This window comes from Urocampus carinirostris, chromosome 9 (assembly GCF_059441175.1).
Source record: "Urocampus carinirostris isolate Australia breed hairy pipefish chromosome 9, RoL_Ucar_1.0, whole genome shotgun sequence".
In the NCBI taxonomy this organism is placed as follows: Eukaryota; Metazoa; Chordata; class Actinopteri; order Syngnathiformes; family Syngnathidae; genus Urocampus; species Urocampus carinirostris.
In genome coordinates, this window is record NC_142357.1 from 44,532,253 (window position 1) to 44,538,364 (window position 6,112).

Below are 6,112 nucleotides of genomic sequence, written 5' to 3' on the forward strand. Positions count from 1 at the left end.
CTTGTTGCCGACACTAATGGATGAAGGCCTGCGTTAGAAATCCCGGTCGGGGAAACTCTTGCAGTCTTGTGTTTGGGGCTAATGGCTGACACTAGTGGTTGAAGGCCTGGGTTAGAAATCCCGGTCAGGGAAACTCTTGCAGGCTTGTGTTTGGGGCTTGTGGTCGAGACTAGTGGATGAAAGCTTGCGTTAGAAATCCCGGTCAGGGAAACTCTTGCAGGCTTGTGTTTGGAGACTTGTAACTGACAATAGTGGATGAAGGCCTGGGTTAGAAATCCCGGTCAGGGACACTCTTGCAGGCTTGTGTTTGGGGCTTGTGTTTGGGGCTTATGGCCGACACTAGTGGATGAAGGCCTGTGTTAGAAATCCTGGTAGGGGAATCTCTTGCAGGCAGGTGTTTGGGGCTTATGGCCCACACTAGTGGATGAAGGCCTGGGTTAGAAATTCTGGCAGGGGAAACTTTTGCAGGCTTGTGTTTGGGGCTTGTGGTTGACACTAGTGGATGAAAGCCTGGGTTAGAAATCCCGGCTGGGGAAACTGTTGCGGGCTTGTGTTTGGAGACTTTTGGCTGACACTAGTGGATGAAGGCCTGGGTTAGAAATCACGGTCGGGGAAACTCTTGCAGGCTTGTGTTTGGGGCTTGTGGCAGACACTAGTGGATGAAGGCCTAGGTTAGAGATCCAGATAGGGGAAAGTCTTGCAGGCTTGTGTTTGGGGTTTGTGCCCCACACTAGTGGATGAAGGCCTGGGTTAGAAATCCCGGCCGGGGAAAGTGTTGCGGGCTTGTGTTTTGAGACTTGTGGCCGACACTAATGGATGAAGGCCTGCGTTAGAAATCCCAGTCGGGGAAACTCTGGCAGTCTTGTGTTTGAGGGGTTATGGCTGACACTAGTGGTTGAAGGCATTGGTTAGAAATCCCGGTCGGGGAAACTCTTGCAGTTTTGTGTTTTGGAAACTTACGGCCGAAACTAGTGGATGAAGGCCTGGGTTGAAAATCCCTGTCGGGGAAACTCTTGCAGGCTTGTGTTTGGAGACTTGTGGCCGACACTAGTGGATGAAGGCCTGGGTTAGAAATCCCGGTCAGAGACACTCTTGCAGGGTTGTGTTTGGGGCTTGTGGCCGACACTATTTGATGAAGTCCTGGGCTGGAAATCACGGTCCGGGAAACTCTTGCAGACTTGTGTTTGGGGCTTGTGGCTGACACTAGTGGATGAAAACTTGGGTAAGAAATCCAGGTCAGGGAAACTCTTGCAGGCTTGTGTTTGGAGACTTCTGGCTGCTACTAGTGGATAAAGGCCGGGGTTAGAAATCCCGGTCAGGGAAACACTTGCAGCCTTGTGTTTGGGTTTTGTAGCCGACACTAGTGGATGAAAGCCTGGGTTAGAAATCCCGGCTGGGGAAACTGTTGCGGGCTTGTGTTTTGGAGACTTGTGGCAGACACTAGTGGCTGAAGGCATGGGTAAGAAATCCTGGTCAGGGACTGTTGCAGGCTTGTGTTTGGAGACTTGTGGCAGACACTAGTGGATGAAAGCCTGGGTTAGAAATCCCGGATGGGGAAACTGTTGCGGGCTTGTGTTTTGGAGACTTGTGGCAGACACTAGTGGATGAAAGCCTGGGTTAAAAATCCCTGTCGGGGAAACTCTTGCAGGTTTGTGTTTGGAGACTTGTGGCCGACAATAGTGGATGAAGGCCTGGGTTAGAAATCCCAGTCGGTGACACTCTTGCAGGCTTGTGTTTGGGGCTTGTGACCGACACTAATGGATGAAGGCCTGGGTTAGAAATCCCGGTTGGAGAAAGTCCTGCATGCTTGTGTTTGGGGCTTGTGGCCGAAACTAGTGGATGAAGGCCTGGGTTGAAAATCCCTGTCGGGGAAACTCTTGCAGGCTTGTGTTTGGAGACTTGTGGCTGACAGTAGAGGATGAAAGCCTAAGTTGGAAATCCCGGTCAGAGACACTCTTGCAGGCTTGTGTTTGGGGCTTGTGGCCGACACTATTGGATGAAGTCCTGGGTTAGAAATCACGGTCGGGGAAATTCTTGCAGGCTTGTGTTTGGGGCTTGTGGCAGACATTAGTGGATGAAAGCCTGGGTAAGAGATCCCGGTTGGGGAAACTCTTGTAGGCTTGTGTTTGGGGCTTGTGGCTGACACTAGTGGATAAAGGCCTGAGTAAGAAATCCCGGTCGTGGAAATTGATGCGGGATTGTGTTTGGCGACCTTTGGCCGACACTAGTGGATGAAGGCCTGAGTAAGAAATCCCGGTCAGGGAAACTCTTGCAGGCTTGTGTTTGGGACTTGTGGTTAGTGGCCGACACTAGTGGATAAAGGCCTGGGTTAGAAATCCTGGTCGGGGAAACTCATGCAGGCTTGTGTTTGGGGCTTATGGCCGACATTAGTGGATGAAGGCCTGCATAAGAAATCCCGATCGGGGAAACTCTTGCAGGCAGGTGTTTGGGGCTTATGCACCACACTAGTAGATGAAGGCCTGGGTTAGAAATTCTGGCCAGGGAAACTTTTGCAGGCTTCTGTTTCGGGTTTGTGGTTGACACTAGTGAATGAAGGCCTGGGTTAGAAATCCCGGCCGGGGACACTCTTGCAGGCTTGTGTTTGGGGCTTGTGACTGACACTATTGGATGAAGGCCTGGGTTAGAAATTGCGGTCGGGGAAACTCTTGCAGCCTTGTGTTTGGGGCTTGTGGCAGACACTAGTGGATGAAGGCCTAGGTTAGAGATCCCGATTGGGGAAACTCCTGCAGGCTTGTGTTTGGGGTTCGTGCCCCACACTAGTGGATGAAGGCCTGGGTTAGAAATCCCGGCCGGGGAAACTGTTGCGGGCTTGTGTTTTGAGACTTGTGGCCGACACTAATGGATGAAGGCCTGCGTTAGAAATCCCGGTCGGGGAAACTCTTGCAGGCTTGTGTTCGGGGCTTGTGGCTGACACTAGTGGATGAAAACTTGGGTAAGAAATCCAGGTCAGGGAAACTCTTGCAGGCTTGTGTTTGGAGACTTCTGGCTGCTACTAGTGGATAAAGGCCGGGGTTAGAAATCCCGGTCAGGGAAACACTTGCAGCCTTGTGTTTGGGTTTTGTAGCCGACACTAGTGGATGAAAGCCTGGGTTAGAAATCCCGGCTGGGGAAACTGTTGCGGGCTTGTGTTTTGGAGACTTGTTGCAGACACTAGTGGCTGAAGGCATGGGTAAGAAATCCTGGTCAGGGACTGTTGCAGGCTTGTGTTTGGAGACTTGTGGCAGACACTAGTGGATGAAGGCCTGCGTTAGAAATCCCGGTCAGGGAAACTCTTGCAGTTTTGTGTTTTGGAAACTTATGGCCGAAACTAGTGGATGAAGGCCTGGGTTGAAAATCCCTGTCGGGGAAACTCTTGCAGGCTTGTGTTTGGAGACTTGTGGCTGACACTAGAGGATGAAGGCCCAAGTTGGAAATCCCAGTCGGAGACACTCTTGCAGGCTTGTGTTTGGGGCTTGTGGCCGACACTATTGGATGAAGTCCTGGGTTAGAAATCACGGTCGGGGAAACTCTTGCAGGCTTGTGTTTGGGGCTTGTGGCAGACATTAGTGGATGAAAGCCTGGGTAAGAGATCCCGGTTGGGGAAACTCTTGCAGGCTTGTGTTTGGGGCTTGTCGCTAACACTAGTGGATAAAGGCCTGAGTAAGAAATCCCGGTCGTGGAAATTGATGCGGGATTGTGTTTGGCGACCTTTGGCCGACACTAGTGGATGAAGGCCTGAGTAAGAAATCCCTGTCAGGGAAACTCTTGCAGGCTTGTGTTTGGGGCTTGTGGCTTGTGGTTAGTGGCCGACACTAGTGGATAAAGGCCTGGGTTAGAAATCTTGGTCGGGGAAACTCATGCAGGCTTGTGTTTGGGGCTTATGGCCGACACTAGTGGATGAAGGCCTGGGTTAGAAATTCTGGCCAGGGAAACTTTTGCAGGCTTGTGTTTGGGGTTTGTGGTTGACACTAGTGAATGAAGGCCTGGGTTAGAAATCCCGGTCGGGGACACTCTTGCAGGCTTGTGTTTGGGGCTTGTGACTGACACTATTGGATGAAGTCCTGGGTTAGAAATCACGGTCGGGGAAACTCTTGCAGGCTTGTGTTTGGGGCTTGTGGCAGACATTAGTGGATGAAAGCCTGGGTAAGAGATCCCGGTCGGGGAAACTCTTGCAGGCTTGTGTTTGGGGCTTGTGGCTGACACTAGTGGATAAAAGCCTGGGTAAGAAATTCCGGTCGTGGAAATTGATGCGGGATTGTGTTTGGCGACCTTTGGCCAACACTAGTGGATGAAGGCCTGAGTAAGAAATCCCTGTCAGGGAAACTCTTGCAGGCTTGTGTTTGGGGCTTGTGGCTTGTGGTTAGTGGCCGACACTAGTGGATAAAGGCCTGGGTTAGAAATCCTGGTCGGGGAAACTCATGCAGGCTTGTGTTTGGGGCTTATGGCCGACATTAGTGGATGAAGGCCTGCATAAGAAATCCCGGTCGGGGAAACTCTTGCAGGCAGGTGTTTGGGGCTTATGGCCCACACTAGTAGATGAAGGCCTGGGTTAGAAATTCTGGCCAGGGAATCTTTTGCAGGCTTGTGTTTCGGGTTTGTGGTTGACACTAGTGAATGAAGGCCTGGGTTAGAAATCCCGGTCGGGGACACTCTTGCAGGCTTGTGTTTGGGGCTTGTGACTGACACTATTGGATGAAGGCCTGGGTTAGAAATCACGGTCGGGGAAACTCTTGCAGCCTTGTGTTTGGGGCTTGTGGCAGACACTAGTGGATGAAGGCCTAGGTTAGAGATCCCGATTGGGGAAACTCCTGCAGGCTTGTGTTTGGGGTTCGTGCCCCACACTATTGGATGAAGGCCTGGGTTAGAAATCCCGGCCGGGGAAACTGTTGCGGGCTTGTGTTTTGAGACTTGTGGCCGACACTAATGGATGAAGGCCTGCGTTAGAAATCCCGGTTGGGGAAACTGTTGCAGGCTTGTGTTCGGGGCTTGTGGCTGACACTAGTGGATGAAAACTTGGGTAAGAAATCCAGGTCAGGGAAACTCTTGCAGGCTTGTGTTTGGAGACTTCTGGCTGCTACTAGTGGATAAAGGCTTGGGTTAGAAATCCCGGTCAGGGAAACACTTGCAGTCTTGTGTTTGGGTTTTGTAGCCGACACTAGTGGATGAAAGCCTGGGTTAGAAATCCCGGCTGGGGAAACTGTTGCGGGCTTGTGTTTTGTAGACTTGTGGCAGACACTAGTGGCTGAAGGCATGGGTAAGAAATCCTGGTCAGGGACTGTTGCAGGCTTGTGTTTGGACACTTGTGGCAGACACTAGTGGATGAAGGCCTGTGTTAGAAATCCCGGTCAGTGAAACACTTGCAGTCTTGTGTTTGGGTTTTGTAGCCGACACTAGTGGATGAAAGCCTGGGTTAGAAATCCCGGCTGGGGAAACTGTTGCGGGCTTGTGTTTTGGAGACTTGTGGCAGACACTAGTCAAGTCAAGTCAAGTCATTTTTATTTGTATAGCCCTAAATCACGAAGAGTCTCAAAGGGCTTCACAGATTGTTACACTATATTACACAAACTATTTTCAACCGACAAGAGGAGTAGGTTATTCGTATGCAATGGAGTAGAAGTGAGTTTTAAGTTTAGATTTAAACATTTCCACTGAGGTTGCAGATCGAATCTCAGGGGGAAGAGCATTCCACAGCACCGGTGCCCGGATGGAGAACGCTCTCGAACCAGCAGAAGACTTCTTTGCTCTCGGGATCATCAGAAGACCAGCACTCTCAGATCGTAGGCTTCGGACCGGGACATAGTGGCAGATCAGATCTGAAAGATAAGAGGGAGCAAGTCCATGTATGATTTTGTACAATACTAAGAGAACTTTGAAGTCACATCTTTGGCTAACTGGGAGCCAATGCAGGTTAGCCATAATCGGTGTTATGTGATCGTACTTTTTTGTCCTAGTTAAAAGCCTCGCTGCGGCATTTTGTACTAGCTGAAGAGACTTGATTCTGGACTTCGGGAGACCGGAGAGTAGTGCATTGCAGTAATCGAGACGGGAGGTAACAAATGCATGAATTATTGTTTCCGCATCAGACTGAGACAGTATTGAACGGATTTTAGCA